The 14,816-nt window shown below is 43.9% G+C and overlaps 17 non-coding genes across 17 annotated transcripts; all 17 read right to left on the bottom strand.

Annotated features, from left to right (window-relative positions):
• Positions 1–821: 821 nt before the first annotated feature.
• TRNAG-UCC (transfer RNA glycine (anticodon UCC)) lies at positions 822–893 on the bottom strand. Its single transcript has one exon. It is a non-coding gene; the product is annotated as a tRNA-Gly (tRNA).
• A 547-nt stretch (positions 894–1,440) lies between these two features.
• Positions 1,441–1,512, bottom strand: TRNAM-CAU (transfer RNA methionine (anticodon CAU)). Its single transcript has one exon. It is a non-coding gene; the product is annotated as a tRNA-Met (tRNA).
• Positions 1,513–2,416: 904 nt separating this feature from the next.
• TRNAG-CCC (transfer RNA glycine (anticodon CCC)) lies at positions 2,417–2,488 on the bottom strand. Its single transcript has one exon. It is a non-coding gene; the product is annotated as a tRNA-Gly (tRNA).
• A 546-nt stretch (positions 2,489–3,034) lies between these two features.
• Positions 3,035–3,106, bottom strand: TRNAM-CAU (transfer RNA methionine (anticodon CAU)). The gene has a single exon. It is a non-coding gene; the product is annotated as a tRNA-Met (tRNA).
• A 910-nt stretch (positions 3,107–4,016) lies between these two features.
• On the bottom strand, positions 4,017–4,088 carry TRNAG-UCC (transfer RNA glycine (anticodon UCC)). Its single transcript has one exon. It is a non-coding gene; the product is annotated as a tRNA-Gly (tRNA).
• Positions 4,089–4,635: 547 nt separating this feature from the next.
• On the bottom strand, positions 4,636–4,707 carry TRNAM-CAU (transfer RNA methionine (anticodon CAU)). Its single transcript has one exon. It is a non-coding gene; the product is annotated as a tRNA-Met (tRNA).
• A 904-nt stretch (positions 4,708–5,611) lies between these two features.
• TRNAG-CCC (transfer RNA glycine (anticodon CCC)) lies at positions 5,612–5,683 on the bottom strand. Its single transcript has one exon. It is a non-coding gene; the product is annotated as a tRNA-Gly (tRNA).
• A 546-nt stretch (positions 5,684–6,229) lies between these two features.
• Positions 6,230–6,301, bottom strand: TRNAM-CAU (transfer RNA methionine (anticodon CAU)). The gene has a single exon. It is a non-coding gene; the product is annotated as a tRNA-Met (tRNA).
• Positions 6,302–7,211: 910 nt separating this feature from the next.
• On the bottom strand, positions 7,212–7,283 carry TRNAG-UCC (transfer RNA glycine (anticodon UCC)). The gene has a single exon. It is a non-coding gene; the product is annotated as a tRNA-Gly (tRNA).
• A 1,523-nt stretch (positions 7,284–8,806) lies between these two features.
• On the bottom strand, positions 8,807–8,878 carry TRNAG-CCC (transfer RNA glycine (anticodon CCC)). Its single transcript has one exon. It is a non-coding gene; the product is annotated as a tRNA-Gly (tRNA).
• Positions 8,879–9,424: 546 nt separating this feature from the next.
• Positions 9,425–9,496, bottom strand: TRNAM-CAU (transfer RNA methionine (anticodon CAU)). The gene has a single exon. It is a non-coding gene; the product is annotated as a tRNA-Met (tRNA).
• Positions 9,497–10,406: 910 nt separating this feature from the next.
• On the bottom strand, positions 10,407–10,478 carry TRNAG-UCC (transfer RNA glycine (anticodon UCC)). Its single transcript has one exon. It is a non-coding gene; the product is annotated as a tRNA-Gly (tRNA).
• Positions 10,479–11,025: 547 nt separating this feature from the next.
• Positions 11,026–11,097, bottom strand: TRNAM-CAU (transfer RNA methionine (anticodon CAU)). The gene has a single exon. It is a non-coding gene; the product is annotated as a tRNA-Met (tRNA).
• Positions 11,098–12,001: 904 nt separating this feature from the next.
• On the bottom strand, positions 12,002–12,073 carry TRNAG-CCC (transfer RNA glycine (anticodon CCC)). Its single transcript has one exon. It is a non-coding gene; the product is annotated as a tRNA-Gly (tRNA).
• Positions 12,074–12,619: 546 nt separating this feature from the next.
• On the bottom strand, positions 12,620–12,691 carry TRNAM-CAU (transfer RNA methionine (anticodon CAU)). Its single transcript has one exon. It is a non-coding gene; the product is annotated as a tRNA-Met (tRNA).
• A 910-nt stretch (positions 12,692–13,601) lies between these two features.
• TRNAG-UCC (transfer RNA glycine (anticodon UCC)) lies at positions 13,602–13,673 on the bottom strand. The gene has a single exon. It is a non-coding gene; the product is annotated as a tRNA-Gly (tRNA).
• A 547-nt stretch (positions 13,674–14,220) lies between these two features.
• On the bottom strand, positions 14,221–14,292 carry TRNAM-CAU (transfer RNA methionine (anticodon CAU)). The gene has a single exon. It is a non-coding gene; the product is annotated as a tRNA-Met (tRNA).
• Positions 14,293–14,816: the final 524 nt, after the last annotated feature.

The raw sequence follows: 14,816 nt of genomic DNA, 5'->3' as shown, positions 1-14,816 counted from the left end.
TATATCGCAAGGCATGCTGGGTGCAGAAAATCTTCATCTTCCCCTCTCACAATCAGTCATAACTGATAGTCCAGACCCTCTTACGCACTAGCCGTTTCAGGCCTTTATCAAGACAGCAGCTCTCCAACACTCTCTGTCTCTCTCTCTCTGTGATCCTAGTGCTAGCATGCTCAGGATTTGGCTTTACCTGGGAGCCAGAGATCTACCCGGTGAGGGCTTGCCCGGTGTAAGGCTTTTGAGCGTTTGGGAGCGTTCGGTACATGAGAGGACGTTGGACTGGAAACTATGCAAATTTGAAGCATCCAACCTTCCTGCTGCAGTCGGGGGCTCTTTCCATGGACATCTGCCTTTTGGATTCCTCTAAACTTGCCCTCTGATGAAACATTTTTTGAGCTGCAGTTACCTCCGACGTCTACAAGGTGGCGCTACATTCAGGTGAGGGCACAAGTATGCACAAAATGTTGGCGACTTTCACCAGATTTATCGATGGATCTTGCATATTGTTTTCAGAGGCTAGATATTGCCTAGGAAATGGTTTTTAACATAGAGATGCTGGAGTTATAATGTGTGGTCGGGCCTCAGCCCTTTCATTGTCTGCCCACTGTAAATATTTTTTACCAGCACATGTGAGTGGTGACTCTGCTTTATGAAACTTATCATATATTAGGACAATGAATATAGCAGAAGGGGCGATTGAGATGCTTGCCTACATATTTGTTTATTTTTTATATAACGGCTGATTAATCTGTTCATTATATTTCCATTTTGTGACATGTTGCATTAAAATATATCCTGCTTGCAGAATATATAAGTATTTGTACTGCGTTGGCCGGGAATCGAACCCGGGTCAACTGCTTGGAAGGCAGCTATGCTCACCACTATACCACCAACGCCCTCTGATCTGTGCGCTCTCGGTTCTTAACATTAGGATCCTGAGTTCAATGACTATCTTGCACCAGCTTCAATGGTGCATTTGGTTTAGATACCAACATGAAAAGCAATAGAAAGTTTTTTGCAGAGGGTAAGGAACTGGGATTGAAACCAAGGACAAAGCTGTGCAGAAGAGAAGAATGGAAAGCTGCATTACAAATAATAGATAAGAATATATAGAGGCAGCATGGGAAGCAAAACAGGGAAGAGAAATACAGAACATTCAATTAAATGCCCAGGAGATAGATAAGAGCAGAACAAAAAGGAAAGAATGAAATTCAAAGCCTGCCCATAAAAGTGTTTGAAGGTCCCACCAGTCATTTATGCTTATTATTGTGTGTCTTTACTTTCAAAGTACAGGGTGGATCATTTGATGATCCCTCTCTTGTATTTCAGCAGACACAGATATTTGACAAGTATTTTCTCACATAGCTGGCACAAGCTTGTGCTTTTCCTTGCTGGCAGCGTGGAAATGACAGCTTGGTCCTTGGAAGGAAAGTCAAGCAAAATTAGCAGAGGATGGTTTCGATCCATCGACCTCTGGGTTATGGGCCCAGCACGCTTCCGCTGCGCCACTCTGCTCTGTTGTGAAAGTGTTCTTTTTATGCAGATAGGGAGCATTAAGCAGAGTAGCGTGGGATTGGTACGGCTCTCACCTCATTTGCCTAAGTATATTGCAAGGCATGCTGGGTACAGAAAAACTTCATCTTCCCCTCTCACAATCAGTCATAACTGAAAGTCAGACACTCTTAGGCACTAGCCGTTTCAGACCTTTATCAAGACAGCATGTCATGAACCCTCTCTCTCTCTCTCTGTGATCCTAGCACTAGCATGCTCAGGATTTGGCTTTACCTGGGAGCCAGAGATCTACCCGGTGAGGGCTTGCCCGGTGTGAGGCTTTTGAGCGTTTGGGAGCGTTCGGGACGTGAGTGGACGTTGGACAGGAAACTCTGCGAATTTGAAGCATCCAACATTCCTGCTGCAGTGAGCGGCTCTTTCCATGGACATCTGCCTCTAGGATTCCTCTCAACTTGCCTTCTGATAAAACATTTTGTGAGCAGCAATTACCTTCGACAGCTACAAGGTGGCGCTACATTCTGGTAAGTGCACAAGTATGCACAAAATGTTAGGGACTTTTGCCAGATTTATCGGTGGATCTTGCATATTTTTTTCAGAGGCTAGATATTGCCTAGAAATGCTTTTTAACATAGAGATGTTGGAGTTATAATGTCTGGTCGGGCCTCAGCCCTTCCATTGTTTGCCCACTGTAACATATTTATTACCAGCACATGTGAGTTGTGACTCTGCTTTATAAAACTTATCATATATTAGGACAATGAATGTATCAGAAGGTGCGATTGAGATGTTTGCCTATGTATTTGTTTATTTTTTTATATATGGCTGATTAATCTGTTCATGAAATTTCCATTTTGAGACATGTTGCATTAAAATATGTCCTGCTTGCAGAATATATAAGCATTTTCACTGCGTTGGCCGGGAATCGAACCCGGGTCAACTGCTTGGGAAGCAGCTATGCTCACCACTATACCACCAACGCCCTCTGATGTGTGTGCTCTCGGTTCTAAATATTACGTTCCCGAAATCAATGACTATCTTGCAACAGCTTCAATGGTGCATTTGGTTTCGATACCAACATGAGAAGTAGTAGAACGTTTTTTGCAGAGGGTAAGGAACTGGGGATTGAAACCAAGGACAAAGTTGTGCAGAAGAGAAGAAATGAAATGCAACAGTACAAAAAGTAGAAATCAGCATATATAGGCAGCATGGGAAGCAAAGCAGGGAAGAGAAAGAGAGAACATTCCATGAAATGCCCAGGAGATAGATAAGAGCAGAAAAAAAAGGGAAGAATGAAATTCAAAGCATGCCCAGAAAGTTGTGTGAAGCTCCCACCAGTCATTTATGGTTATAGTTGTGTGTCTTTACTTTCAAAGTACAGGGTTGATCCTTTCACGAACACTCTTGTATTACACAGACACAGATAGTTGAGAAGTCTTTTCTCACATAGCTGGCACAAGCTTGCGCTTTTCCTTTCTGGCAGTGTGGAAATGACAGCTTGGTCCTTGGAAGGAAAGTCAAGCAAAATTAGCAGAGGATGGTTTCGATCCATCGACCTCTGGGTTATGGGCCCAGCACGCTTCCGCTGCGCCACTCTGCTCGTTCATGAAGGTGATCTCTTTATGCAGATGAGGAGGCATTCAGCGGAGTGAAGTGGCATTGGTCGGGCTCTCACCTCATTTGCCTAATTATATCGCAAGGCATGCTGGGTGCAGAAAATCTTCATCTTCCCCTCTCACAATCAGTCATAACTGATAGTCCAGACCCTCTTACGCACTAGCCGTTTCAGGCCTTTATCAAGACAGCAGCTCTCCAACACTCTCTGTCTCTCTCTCTCTGTGATCCTAGTGCTAGCATGCTCAGGATTTGGCTTTACCTGGGAGCCAGAGATCTACCCGGTGAGGGCTTGCCCGGTGTAAGGCTTTTGAGCGTTTGGGAGCGTTCGGTACATGAGAGGACGTTGGACTGGAAACTATGCAAATTTGAAGCATCCAACCTTCCTGCTGCAGTCGGGGGCTCTTTCCATGGACATCTGCCTTTTGGATTCCTCTAAACTTGCCCTCTGATGAAACATTTTTTGAGCTGCAGTTACCTCCGACGTCTACAAGGTGGCGCTACATTCAGGTGAGGGCACAAGTATGCACAAAATGTTGGCGACTTTCACCAGATTTATCGATGGATCTTGCATATTGTTTTCAGAGGCTAGATATTGCCTAGGAAATGGTTTTTAACATAGAGATGCTGGAGTTATAATGTGTGGTCGGGCCTCAGCCCTTTCATTGTCTGCCCACTGTAAATATTTTTTACCAGCACATGTGAGTGGTGACTCTGCTTTATGAAACTTATCATATATTAGGACAATGAATATAGCAGAAGGGGCGATTGAGATGCTTGCCTACATATTTGTTTATTTTTTATATAACGGCTGATTAATCTGTTCATTATATTTCCATTTTGTGACATGTTGCATTAAAATATATCCTGCTTGCAGAATATATAAGTATTTGTACTGCGTTGGCCGGGAATCGAACCCGGGTCAACTGCTTGGAAGGCAGCTATGCTCACCACTATACCACCAACGCCCTCTGATCTGTGCGCTCTCGGTTCTTAACATTAGGATCCTGAGTTCAATGACTATCTTGCACCAGCTTCAATGGTGCATTTGGTTTAGATACCAACATGAAAAGCAATAGAAAGTTTTTTGCAGAGGGTAAGGAACTGGGATTGAAACCAAGGACAAAGCTGTGCAGAAGAGAAGAATGGAAAGCTGCATTACAAATAATAGATAAGAATATATAGAGGCAGCATGGGAAGCAAAACAGGGAAGAGAAATACAGAACATTCAATTAAATGCCCAGGAGATAGATAAGAGCAGAACAAAAAGGAAAGAATGAAATTCAAAGCCTGCCCATAAAAGTGTTTGAAGGTCCCACCAGTCATTTATGCTTATTATTGTGTGTCTTTACTTTCAAAGTACAGGGTGGATCATTTGATGATCCCTCTCTTGTATTTCAGCAGACACAGATATTTGACAAGTATTTTCTCACATAGCTGGCACAAGCTTGTGCTTTTCCTTGCTGGCAGCGTGGAAATGACAGCTTGGTCCTTGGAAGGAAAGTCAAGCAAAATTAGCAGAGGATGGTTTCGATCCATCGACCTCTGGGTTATGGGCCCAGCACGCTTCCGCTGCGCCACTCTGCTCTGTTGTGAAAGTGTTCTTTTTATGCAGATAGGGAGCATTAAGCAGAGTAGCGTGGGATTGGTACGGCTCTCACCTCATTTGCCTAAGTATATTGCAAGGCATGCTGGGTACAGAAAAACTTCATCTTCCCCTCTCACAATCAGTCATAACTGAAAGTCAGACACTCTTAGGCACTAGCCGTTTCAGACCTTTATCAAGACAGCATGTCATGAACCCTCTCTCTCTCTCTCTGTGATCCTAGCACTAGCATGCTCAGGATTTGGCTTTACCTGGGAGCCAGAGATCTACCCGGTGAGGGCTTGCCCGGTGTGAGGCTTTTGAGCGTTTGGGAGCGTTCGGGACGTGAGTGGACGTTGGACAGGAAACTCTGCGAATTTGAAGCATCCAACATTCCTGCTGCAGTGAGCGGCTCTTTCCATGGACATCTGCCTCTAGGATTCCTCTCAACTTGCCTTCTGATAAAACATTTTGTGAGCAGCAATTACCTTCGACAGCTACAAGGTGGCGCTACATTCTGGTAAGTGCACAAGTATGCACAAAATGTTAGGGACTTTTGCCAGATTTATCGGTGGATCTTGCATATTTTTTTCAGAGGCTAGATATTGCCTAGAAATGCTTTTTAACATAGAGATGTTGGAGTTATAATGTCTGGTCGGGCCTCAGCCCTTCCATTGTTTGCCCACTGTAACATATTTATTACCAGCACATGTGAGTTGTGACTCTGCTTTATAAAACTTATCATATATTAGGACAATGAATGTATCAGAAGGTGCGATTGAGATGTTTGCCTATGTATTTGTTTATTTTTTTATATATGGCTGATTAATCTGTTCATGAAATTTCCATTTTGAGACCTGTTGCATTAAAATATGTCCTGCTTGCAGAATATATAAGCATTTTCACTGCGTTGGCCGGGAATCGAACCCGGGTCAACTGCTTGGGAAGCAGCTATGCTCACCACTATACCACCAACGCCCTCTGATGTGTGTGCTCTCGGTTCTAAATATTACGTTCCCGAAATCAATGACTATCTTGCAACAGCTTCAATGGTGCATTTGGTTTCGATACCAACATGAGAAGTAGTAGAACGTTTTTTGCAGAGGGTAAGGAACTGGGGATTGAAACCAAGGACAAAGTTGTGCAGAAGAGAAGAAATGAAATGCAACAGTACAAAAAGTAGAAATCAGCATATATAGGCAGCATGGGAAGCAAAGCAGGGAAGAGAAAGAGAGAACATTCCATGAAATGCCCAGGAGATAGATAAGAGCAGAAAAAAAAGGGAAGAATGAAATTCAAAGCATGCCCAGAAAGTTGTGTGAAGCTCCCACCAGTCATTTATGGTTATAGTTGTGTGTCTTTACTTTCAAAGTACAGGGTTGATCCTTTCACGAACACTCTTGTATTACACAGACACAGATAGTTGAGAAGTCTTTTCTCACATAGCTGGCACAAGCTTGCGCTTTTCCTTTCTGGCAGTGTGGAAATGACAGCTTCGTCCTTGGAAGGAAAGTCAAGCAAAATTAGCAGAGGATGGTTTCGATCCATCGACCTCTGGGTTATGGGCCCAGCACGCTTCCGCTGCGCCACTCTGCTCGTTCATGAAGGTGATCTCTTTATGCAGATGAGGAGGCATTCAGCGGAGTGAAGTGGCATTGGTCGGGCTCTCACCTCATTTGCCTAATTATATCGCAAGGCATGCTGGGTGCAGAAAATCTTCATCTTCCCCTCTCACAATCAGTCATAACTGATAGTCCAGACCCTCTTACGCACTAGCCGTTTCAGGCCTTTATCAAGACAGCAGCTCTCCAACACTCTCTGTCTCTCTCTCTCTGTGATCCTAGTGCTAGCATGCTCAGGATTTGGCTTTACCTGGGAGCCAGAGATCTACCCGGTGAGGGCTTGCCCGGTGTAAGGCTTTTGAGCTTTTGGGAGCGTTCGGTACATGAGAGGACGTTGGACTGGAAACTATGCAAATTTGAAGCATCCAACCTTCCTGCTGCAGTCGGGGGCTCTTTCCATGGACATCTGCCTTTTGGATTCCTCTAAACTTGCCCTCTGATGAAACATTTTTTGAGCTGCAGTTACCTCCGACGTCTACAAGGTGGCGCTACATTCAGGTGAGGGCACAAGTATGCACAAAATGTTGGCGACTTTCACCAGATTTATCGATGGATCTTGCATATTGTTTTCAGAGGCTAGATATTGCCTAGGAAATGGTTTTTAACATAGAGATGCTGGAGTTATAATGTGTGGTCGGGCCTCAGCCCTTTCATTGTCTGCCCACTGTAAATATTTTTTACCAGCACATGTGAGTGGTGACTCTGCTTTATGAAACTTATCATATATTAGGACAATGAATATAGCAGAAGGGGCGATTGAGATGCTTGCCTACATATTTGTTTATTTTTTATATAACGGCTGATTAATCTGTTCATTATATTTCCATTTTGTGACATGTTGCATTAAAATATATCCTGCTTGCAGAATATATAAGTATTTGTACTGCGTTGGCCGGGAATCGAACCCGGGTCAACTACTTGGAAGGCAGCTATGCTCACCACTATACCACCAACGCCCTCTGATCTGTGCGCTCTCGGTTCTTAACATTAGGATCCTGAGTTCAATGACTATCTTGCACCAGCTTCAATGGTGCATTTGGTTTAGATACCAACATGAAAAGCAATAGAAAGTTTTTTGCAGAGGGTAAGGAACTGGGATTGAAACCAAGGACAAAGCTGTGCAGAAGAGAAGAATGGAAAGCTGCATTACAAATAATAGATAAGAATATATAGAGGCAGCATGGGAAGCAAAACAGGGAAGAGAAATACAGAACATTCAATTAAATGCCCAGGAGATAGATAAGAGCAGAACAAAAAGGAAAGAATGAAATTCAAAGCCTGCCCATAAAAGTGTTTGAAGGTCCCACCAGTCATTTATGCTTATTATTGTGTGTCTTTACTTTCAAAGTACAGGGTGGATCATTTGATGATCCCTCTCTTGTATTTCAGCAGACACAGATATTTGACAAGTATTTTCTCACATAGCTGGCACAAGCTTGTGCTTTTCCTTGCTGGCAGCGTGGAAATGACAGCTTGGTCCTTGGAAGGAAAGTCAAGCAAAATTAGCAGAGGATGGTTTCGATCCATCGACCTCTGGGTTATGGGCCCAGCACGCTTCCGCTGAGCCACTCTGCTCTGATGTGAAAGTGTTCTTTTTATGCAGATAGGGAGCATTAAGCAGAGTAGCGTGGGATTGGTACGGCTCTCACCTCATTTGCCTAAGTATATTGCAAGGCATGCTGGGTACAGAAAAACTTCATCTTCCCCTCTCACAATCAGTCATAACTGAAAGTCAGACACTCTTAGGCACTAGCCGTTTCAGACCTTTATCAAGACAGCATGTCATGAACCCTCTCTCTCTCTCTCTGTGATCCTAGCACTAGCATGCTCAGGATTTGGCTTTACCTGGGAGCCAGAGATCTACCCGGTGAGGGCTTGCCCGGTGTGAGGCTTTTGAGCGTTTGGGAGCGTTCGGGACGTAAGTGGACGTTGGACAGGAAACTCTGCGAATTTGAAGCATCCAACATTCCTGCTGCAGTGAGCGGCTCTTTCCATGGACATCTGCCTCTAGGATTCCTCTCAACTTGCCTTCTGATAAAACATTTTGTGAGCAGCAATTACCTTCGACAGCTACAAGGTGGCGCTACATTCTGGTAAGTGCACAAGTATGCACAAAATGTTAGGGACTTTTGCCAGATTTATCGGTGGATCTTGCATATTTTTTTCAGAGGCTAGATATTGCCTAGAAATGCTTTTTAACATAGAGATGTTGGAGTTATAATGTCTGGTCGGGCCTCAGCCCTTCCATTGTTTGCCCACTGTAACATATTTATTACCAGCACATGTGAGTTGTGACTCTGCTTTATAAAACTTATCATATATTAGGACAATGAATGTATCAGAAGGTGCGATTGAGATGTTTGCCTATGTATTTGTTTATTTTTTTATATATGGCTGATTAATCTGTTCATGAAATTTCCATTTTGAGACATGTTGCATTAAAATATGTCCTGCTTGCAGAATATATAAGCATTTTCACTGCGTTGGCCGGGAATCGAACCCGGGTCAACTGCTTGGGAAGCAGCTATGCTCACCACTATACCACCAACGCCCTCTGATGTGTGTGCTCTCGGTTCTAAATATTACGTTCCCGAAATCAATGACTATCTTGCAACAGCTTCAATGGTGCATTTGGTTTCGATACCAACATGAGAAGTAGTAGAACGTTTTTTGCAGAGGGTAAGGAACTGGGGATTGAAACCAAGGACAAAGTTGTGCAGAAGAGAAGAAATGAAATGCAACAGTACAAAAAGTAGAAATCAGCATATATAGGCAGCATGGGAAGCAAAGCAGGGAAGAGAAAGAGAGAACATTCCATGAAATGCCCAGGAGATAGATAAGAGCAGAAAAAAAAGGGAAGAATGAAATTCAAAGCATGCCCAGAAAGTTGTGTGAAGCTCCCACCAGTCATTTATGGTTATAGTTGTGTGTCTTTACTTTCAAAGTACAGGGTTGATCCTTTCACGAACACTCTTGTATTACACAGACACAGATAGTTGAGAAGTCTTTTCTCACATAGCTGGCACAAGCTTGCGCTTTTCCTTTCTGGCAGTGTGGAAATGACAGCTTGGTCCTTGGAAGGAAAGTCAAGCAAAATTAGCAGAGGATGGTTTCGATCCATCGACCTCTGGGTTATGGGCCCAGCACGCTTCCGCTGCGCCACTCTGCTCGTTCATGAAGGTGATCTCTTTATGCAGATGAGGAGGCATTCAGCGGAGTGAAGTGGCATTGGTCGGGCTCTCACCTCATTTGCCTAATTATATCGCAAGGCATGCTGGGTGCAGAAAATCTTCATCTTCCCCTCTCACAATCAGTCATAACTGATAGTCCAGACCCTCTTACGCACTAGCCGTTTCAGGCCTTTATCAAGACAGCAGCTCTCCAACACTCTCTGTCTCTCTCTCTCTGTGATCCTAGTGCTAGCATGCTCAGGATTTGGCTTTACCTGGGAGCCAGAGATCTACCCGGTGAGGGCTTGCCCGGTGTAAGGCTTTTGAGCGTTTGGGAGCGTTCGGTACATGAGAGGACGTTGGACTGGAAACTATGCAAATTTGAAGCATCCAACCTTCCTGCTGCAGTCGGGGGCTCTTTCCATGGACATCTGCCTTTTGGATTCCTCTAAACTTGCCCTCTGATGAAACATTTTTTGAGCTGCAGTTACCTCCGACGTCTACAAGGTGGCGCTACATTCAGGTGAGGGCACAAGTATGCACAAAATGTTGGCGACTTTCACCAGATTTATCGATGGATCTTGCATATTGTTTTCAGAGGCTAGATATTGCCTAGGAAATGGTTTTTAACATAGAGATGCTGGAGTTATAATGTGTGGTCGGGCCTCAGCCCTTTCATTGTCTGCCCACTGTAAATATTTTTTACCAGCACATGTGAGTGGTGACTCTGCTTTATGAAACTTATCATATATTAGGACAATGAATATAGCAGAAGGGGCGATTGAGATGCTTGCCTACATATTTGTTTATTTTTTATATAACGGCTGATTAATCTGTTCATTATATTTCCATTTTGTGACATGTTGCATTAAAATATATCCTGCTTGCAGAATATATAAGTATTTGTACTGCGTTGGCCGGGAATCGAACCCGGGTCAACTGCTTGGAAGGCAGCTATGCTCACCACTATACCACCAACGCCCTCTGATCTGTGCGCTCTCGGTTCTTAACATTAGGATCCTGAGTTCAATGACTATCTTGCACCAGCTTCAATGGTGCATTTGGTTTAGATACCAACATGAAAAGCAATAGAAAGTTTTTTGCAGAGGGTAAGGAACTGGGATTGAAACCAAGGACAAAGCTGTGCAGAAGAGAAGAATGGAAAGCTGCATTACAAATAATAGATAAGAATATATAGAGGCAGCATGGGAAGCAAAACAGGGAAGAGAAATACAGAACATTCAATTAAATGCCCAGGAGATAGATAAGAGCAGAACAAAAAGGAAAGAATGAAATTCAAAGCCTGCCCATAAAAGTGTTTGAAGGTCCCACCAGTCATTTATGCTTATTATTGTGTGTCTTTACTTTCAAAGTACAGGGTGGATCATTTGATGATCCCTCTCTTGTATTTCAGCAGACACAGATATTTGACAAGTATTTTCTCACATAGCTGGCACAAGCTTGTGCTTTTCCTTGCTGGCAGCGTGGAAATGACAGCTTGGTCCTTGGAAGGAAAGTCAAGCAAAATTAGCAGAGGATGGTTTCGATCCATCGACCTCTGGGTTATGGGCCCAGCACGCTTCCGCTGCGCCACTCTGCTCTGTTGTGAAAGTGTTCTTTTTATGCAGATAGGGAGCATTAAGCAGAGTAGCGTGGGATTGGTACGGCTCTCACCTCATTTGCCTAAGTATATTGCAAGGCATGCTGGGTACAGAAAAACTTCATCTTCCCCTCTCACAATCAGTCATAACTGAAAGTCAGACACTCTTAGGCACTAGCCGTTTCAGACCTTTATCAAGACAGCATGTCATGAACCCTCTCTCTCTCTCTCTGTGATCCTAGCACTAGCATGCTCAGGATTTGGCTTTACCTGGGAGCCAGAGATCTACCCGGTGAGGGCTTGCCCGGTGTGAGGCTTTTGAGCGTTTGGGAGCGTTCGGGACGTGAGTGGACGTTGGACAGGAAACTCTGCGAATTTGAAGCATCCAACATTCCTGCTGCAGTGAGCGGCTCTTTCCATGGACATCTGCCTCTAGGATTCCTCTCAACTTGCCTTCTGATAAAACATTTTGTGAGCAGCAATTACCTTCGACAGCTACAAGGTGGCGCTACATTCTGGTAAGTGCACAAGTATGCACAAAATGTTAGGGACTTTTGCCAGATTTATCGGTGGATCTTGCATATTTTTTTCAGAGGCTAGATATTGCCTAGAAATGCTTTTTAACATAGAGATGTTGGAGTTATAATGTCTGGTCGGGCCTCAGCCCTTCCATTGTTTGCCCACTGTAACATATTTATTACCAGCACATGTGAGTTGTGACTCTGCTTTATAAAACTTATCATATATTAGGACAATGAATGTATCAGAAGGTGCGATTGAGATGTTTGCCTATGTATTTGTTTATTTTTTTATATATGGCTGATTAATCTGTTCATGAAATTTCCATTTTGAGACATGTTGCATTAAAATATGTCCTGCTTGCAGAATATATAAGCATTTTCACTGCGTTGGCCGGGAATCGAACCCGGGTCAACTGCTTGGGAAGCAGCTATGCTCACCACTATACCACCAACGCCCTCTGATGTGTGTGCTCTCGGTTCTAAATATTACGTTCCCGAAATCAATGACTATCTTGCAACAGCTTCAATGGTGCATTTGGTTTCGATACCAACATGAGAAGTAGTAGAACGTTTTTTGCAGAGGGTAAGGAACTGGGGATTGAAACCAAGGACAAAGTTGTGCAGAAGAGAAGAAATGAAATGCAACAGTACAAAAAGTAGAAATCAGCATATATAGGCAGCATGGGAAGCAAAGCAGGGAAGAGAAAGAGAGAACATTCCATGAAATGCCCAGGAGATAGATAAGAGCAGAAAAAAAAGGGAAGAATGAAATTCAAAGCATGCCCAGAAAGTTGTGTGAAGCTCCCACCAGTCATTTATGGTTATAGTTGTGTGTCTTTACTTTCAAAGTACAGGGTTGATCCTTTCACGAACACTCTTGTATTACACAGACACAGATAGTTGAGAAGTCTTTTCTCACATAGCTGGCACAAGCTTGCGCTTTTCCTTTCTGGCAGTGTGGAAATGACAGCTTGGTCCTTGGAAGGAAAGTCAAGCAAAATTAGCAGAGGATGGTTTCGATCCATCGACCTCTGGGTTATGGGCCCAGCACGCTTCCGCTGCGCCACTCTGCTCGTTCATGAAGGTGATCTCTTTATGCAGATGAGGAGGCATTCAGCGGAGTGAAGTGGCATTGGTCGGGCTCTCACCTCATTTGCCTAATTATATCGCAAGGCATGCTGGGTGCAGAAAATCTTCATCTTCCCCTCTCACAATCAGTCATAACTGATAGTCCAGACCCTCTTACGCACTAGCCGTTTCAGGCCTTTATCAAGACAGCAGCTCTCCAACACTCTCTGTCTCTCTCTCTCTGTGATCCTAGTGCTAGCATGCTCAGGATTTGGCTTTACCTGGGAGCCAGAGATCTACCCGGTGAGGGCTTGCCCGGTGTAAGGCTTTTGAGCGTTTGGGAGCGTTCGGTACATGAGAGGACGTTGGACTGGAAACTATGCAAATTTGAAGCATCCAACCTTCCTGCTGCAGTCGGGGGCTCTTTCCATGGACATCTGCCTTTTGGATTCCTCTAAACTTGCCCTCTGATGAAACATTTTTTGAGCTGCAGTTACCTCCGACGTCTACAAGGTGGCGCTACATTCAGGTGAGGGCACAAGTATGCACAAAATGTTGGCGACTTTCACCAGATTTATCGATGGATCTTGCATATTGTTTTCAGAGGCTAGATATTGCCTAGGAAATGGTTTTTAACATAGAGATGCTGGAGTTATAATGTGTGGTCGGGCCTCAGCCCTTTCATTGTCTGCCCACTGTAAATATTTTTTACCAGCACATGTGAGTGGTGACTCTGCTTTATGAAACTTATCATATATTAGGACAATGAATATAGCAGAAGGGGCGATTGAGATGCTTGCCTACATATTTGTTTATTTTTTATATAACGGCTGATTAATCTGTTCATTATATTTCCATTTTGTGACATGTTGCATTAAAATATATCCTGCTTGCAGAATATATAAGTATTTGTACTGCGTTGGCCGGGAATCGAACCCGGGTCAACTGCTTGGAAGGCAGCTATGCTCACCACTATACCACCAACGCCCTCTGATCTGTGCGCTCTCGGTTCTTAACATTAGGATCCTGAGTTCAATGACTATCTTGCACCAGCTTCAATGGTGCATTTGGTTTAGATACCAACATGAAAAGCAATAGAAAGTTTTTTGCAGAGGGTAAGGAACTGGGATTGAAACCAAGGACAAAGCTGTGCAGAAGAGAAGAATGGAAAGCTGCATTACAAATAATAGATAAGAATATATAGAGGCAGCATGGGAAGCAAAACAGGGAAGAGAAATACAGAACATTCAATTAAATGCCCAGGAGATAGATAAGAGCAGAACAAAAAGGAAAGAATGAAATTCAAAGCCTGCCCATAAAAGTGTTTGAAGGTCCCACCAGTCATTTATGCTTATTATTGTGTGTCTTTACTTTCAAAGTACAGGGTGGATCATTTGATGATCCCTCTCTTGTATTTCAGCAGACACAGATATTTGACAAGTATTTTCTCACATAGCTGGCACAAGCTTGTGCTTTTCCTTGCTGGCAGCGTGGAAATGACAGCTTGGTCCTTGGAAGGAAAGTCAAGCAAAATTAGCAGAGGATGGTTTCGATCCATCGACCTCTGGGTTATGGGCCCAGCACGCTTCCGCTGCGCCACTCTGCTCTGTTGTGAAAGTGTTCTTTTTATGCAGATAGGGAGCATTAAGCAGAGTAGCGTGGGATTGGTACGGCTCTCACCTCATTTGCCTAAGTATATTGCAAGGCATGCTGGGTACAGAAAAACTTCATCTTCCCCTCTCACAATCAGTCATAACTGAAAGTCAGACACTCTTAGGCACTAGCCGTTTCAGACCTTTATCAAGACAGCATGTCATGAACCCTCTCTCTCTCTCTCTGTGATCCTAGCACTAGCATGCTCAGGATTTGGCTTTACCTGGGAGCCAGAGATCTACCCGGTGAGGGCTTGCCCGGTGTGAGGCTTTTGAGCGTTTGGGAGCGTTCGGGACGTGAGTGGACGTTGGACAGGAAACTCTGCGAATTTGAAGCATCCAACATTCCTGCTGCAGTGAGCGGCTCTTTCCATGGACATCTGCCTCTAGGATTCCTCTCAACTTGCCTTCTGATAAAACATTTTGTGAGCAGCAATTACCTTCGACAGCTACAAGGTGGCGCTACATTCTGGTAAGT

The sequence above is a fragment of the Lissotriton vulgaris genome, chromosome 2_1 (assembly GCF_964263255.1).
Source record: "Lissotriton vulgaris chromosome 2_1, aLisVul1.2, whole genome shotgun sequence".
NCBI lineage: Eukaryota > Metazoa > Chordata > Amphibia > Caudata > Salamandridae > Lissotriton > Lissotriton vulgaris.
This window is presented reverse-complemented; position numbering and strand designations above follow the sequence as displayed.